General features: G+C 42.9%; 1 pseudogene; it reads right to left on the bottom strand.

Annotated features, from left to right (window-relative positions):
* LOC147020154 (uncharacterized) overlaps nucleotides 1–781 on the bottom strand; it is a 1,557-nt pseudogene extending 776 nt beyond the window's left edge.
* Nucleotides 782–4,015: the final 3,234 nt, after the last annotated feature.

Genomic DNA, 4,015 nt, shown 5'->3' with positions numbered 1-4,015 from the left:
GATCCTTGTATCGAGTTGCGTGGGGCTCTTTTTTGTCTCGGCATGGGCGATCTTTATCACTCATAAGCTTTTGATACATCTCACATAGCTCTGAGAGCTTAAATACTGTGGTGTCCGAATGTTCGATCAGGGCTACAATTTGAGCGCAGATGATGGGATCGAAGGGCGGAGGTGTGGGACCCACCGATTCTCGTTGCTCAGCAGCGCGAACGGAATCTCGCAAACGTACATAACACTGACGGTGATAATAGGCATCAGCCGCATGTACATCAGACGCTACGGCAACCAGTCTGCCAAGTAAATGAAAGTTTTTGTTCTTCTTCGCCCAACTCTTTAGATTGGCATCTACAACATCGGTTACTACCTTGTGGAGGTTGGCCTGGTCCTCCCCCTCTCAGATTACACAACACTTGACATTGGCTGGAGACTGAAATTCCCCAGATGACCTGATTTTTTTGGAACTATTCTGAGAGCTGGCTTCTTTGTCTAGCTTCTCTCTCGCCCGTTTGACACGAGAACTACTAACATAACTCCTGCAAGTTTTGTGATACCTAGCCTTATGCAATTTAAGAGTTGCCGCAATACCTGAGCCATCACTCAACTGACTAATCGTGACATTGATACCAGAAGGAAAATTATTGGCATTGATAGCATTGAAGTCTTTGAGATCTCTCTGAAGTGATACAAGTCCCTCCTCCTTAGGAGTTTGCAAGGCTTCTTCAGTTTTGTCCAATTGACAAAGACAACAGAGTCCCCAATTCATAATTTTGGTGGAGGACATAGTTCGACACTCATATTATGTTGGCTCGTCGCCGCGATGAACATTCGTCTCGTCATCACGGTGACACGATAGCAGGCTGAGTCGCAGGTTCCGGATCAACTCCTGAACACGCAAGAACAGGGATCGGATAGTCTCGTGAGATAGGGAATACGTCAAAGCTCCGAATGGCATCATGCACCACCGCCGCTGCTGGACACGTCGACACCCACAGACTTGGTATTATCTTAAAAATGAAACAAAAAGTTTATGATATTACGAGTCAAAATTAAAAACATTCAAAATAAAAAACATTCAAGTCTTATTTTCGAAATGATTAACGGGTTCTTTTGATTGATAACCCAGGTAGGCCATAGAGGCCGCAGGTTGGCCATTTTTGAAATGACGGCCCCAAAACGCTGGGTTTGACCCCAAAATGACCTTTAGGATAACCTTGACCTCAAATCGTTGAAATAACATCAGAATCCGATTCCCCGACAACGAAACCCCTAAAAAGTGGTATTATTCATGATTCTAGCCCTTTTGGTTTTTTAACTACGATTGACCTCAAACCCAGATGGCGGCCATAATTGGATTTCGCCAATATGGCGGTCCCGGGGGCGCTCGTCTTGGCGCCCGTCTAAAATTGAAAAAGTATGGCATGGGCGACATATGGGCCAAATTTGGTGCTTTTAGAAGAATCTGAACCAAACAGTCCCTACAATGCCCTAACATCCCTGACTACATTATTTTTCAGTTTTTGGAAACCTAAACTTATTTCTTAACCTCTGGCAGTTTACCACTTAGCTTTGTACCATTTCAGGTTATTCACTGAACTTGAGCTGCTTAGATTTCAGTAAAAACTGAAAAGTGGGGGGTGTTCTGAAACTTTTGACTGGTCGAGTATTTGTACCGAGTTTGATTTAAATCCCTGAGCCCAAATTCAAAATATTAATTCATTCTGGCTGCCAGACCATGTGTCCAATCAGGTGGAAATTGAAAGCATACATTCACCATGACCACTAGATCATAACTGTGAAGTTTCATGTCGATTGATGAAGTGGTTCAAGAGAAATAATTTTTTTTAAGATTCTCATTCAATCCAATATGGTTGTCAGACAATGTGACCTATTAATTATTTGTGAACACCCTGGCATCCCCAAGTCTTGGAGAACATGTGGGTAAAGTTTCCCCTCAATCTGTTAAGCCATTCTGGAGAAGTTGATTTTTAAGGGTTTATTCTTCAAAAAATCATAGCTGCCAAATCGTGACCTATGACATTATCGGTAGAGAGCTTTTTGTTGGTCATGGATAGGTGATCATAACTAAAAGTTTGCCTTGATCTGTTCAGTCGTTTCAGAGAAGAAGATTTTTGAAGGTTTTTATGAAAAAAATATGGCTGCCAAACCACATGACTGATGACATCACCACCCACCACCCCCCCCCACCCTTATAAAATTTAGCCCAAAACGACACAACAATTTTCATGCTGATCAGTTAAAGCATTCGACGTAAGCAATCATGACGTCATAACAAAGCCACCTTTGACATCATCAAAAATAACAATAATAAAAAAATTTCCTTGTTATAGCTTTGTGGTAGGTGTGCCCAAAGCTCGGCAGCCAGCCAACTCCAAGCCCAGCACCTCAGGTGATTGCCTGGGTCACTTTGCCCAAAATCTGACCTTGAGTACACCTACCTCGGCTACACATTGTCCAATACCAACCGTTTTTATGCAGAGCTAGCTGCTACAATTTCCTCTGCAGCAGGTGCTTTTGGCCATCTTTGAAGGGGTTATGGTCTCCAAGTGGAATTAATTCTACACAAAATGCAAAGAATATAGAGCTGTTGTGCCATCACATTTCCACCACTCATCTAAAACCTATACTCTTTCCAGAAGGCACATAAACAAGCTAACCAATGTCCAACAATGCAATCTTCCCTTAATCCTTGATTTCAATGGGATGCAGCACGTGACAAATGCAGTATTTCTGCAATGTGACAATCTGCCAAGTGCAGAGATTATCTTACTAACAAGTCAACTGAAATAGGTGGGACACACAGCAAGAATGGGTTACTATCACATCCTTATAGCAGTGTTCTGTGGAGAGCACTCATTAGGTAACTGTCACCAAGGTCACCCAAAGCTGCACAACAAAGACTGCCAAAAACGACACCTAACTGCAGCCAACCCTGGAGAGTTTGGAGGAAATGGCTAGATCAGCTTGGCAGCATGCAGTTTGGCAAGGTGCAAATAATTTTGAATCCAAGCGAAACTTGCAAGTTGAGGTTGGATGGCAAAGGTAGCATGGGACAACATGCAGTTTCTAACCAGAGCAACAACACCCAGTTTTCCAGGGTGGTTGTGGCAGAAGTATTTCCATCAGAATAGGACTTCACTCACACCAAATGGCTGTGTAATCATCGGACTTGACATCCTCCTTTATTTTTTACACATCAATTTCATCCTCAGCATGGGGGAACAGCATTACACTCTGACCCTGCATTTGGGCTTCTTGTGTCAAGCAATCAACCAAATTCACACCCTGCAACATGGCCTCACTCCATTATGGCACCAGAATTGGGTTATCATTACCTTCCACTCCCCCAGAAGCTCAGGGTTTGAGATCCTGTTGTGGGGTCGCACTCACCTTCTGTCACTTCATCTGTTGTGTAATGCCACCAAAGTCTGCCAAGGGCTTTTTCTCGTTGAGAGTCTGTATGACAGAACTTTCTTCTCAAGTGGATGTCATATTTGTTGGTAGCAGCATTGGTCGAATTTTTCCATCTGTTGGTGACTGTTCACTTCTTATTGCTTCTTGAGCTTGCTCTTCAATTATCTTTATTTCTTCCTCTATGAATGTTTTCTGTTTGGTTGTTATTGCTTTCATTGAATTGAGTGTTTTTCCACCAATATCATTATATAGGCAGTGCTTTTGAAATATCTGCTCCCATATGTTTGCACTGTCTCATCTTATGAACTTTCGTCTGGCATATTCCATTTTTAGCTCACCTGGACTTTAGTCAGGTGAGCTTATTTATGTGATCAAGCACTGTCCATGAGAGAGTGAGTGAGTGAGTGAGTCAGTCAGTAAACACCAGTCATTATTACTTGAACCAAACAAACGATTTTGATGAAACTTGGCCACAAGCTTATGCGATGCCGAATGAGGGTTTATTGAGCACATCAAAATCTGCGATCATTTAGGAGGTCGACAGGGGGGGGGGGGTTTCACCCCCCCCAATATAGGTATTTGC

Source organism: Eptatretus burgeri, chromosome 9, assembly GCF_056783735.1.
Source record: "Eptatretus burgeri isolate ZD-2024b chromosome 9, Ebu_testis_v1, whole genome shotgun sequence".
Taxonomy (NCBI): domain Eukaryota; kingdom Metazoa; phylum Chordata; class Myxini; order Myxiniformes; family Myxinidae; genus Eptatretus; species Eptatretus burgeri.
The sequence above is the reverse complement of the archived record's forward strand: the minus strand, read 5'-3'. Positions and strand labels throughout refer to the sequence as shown.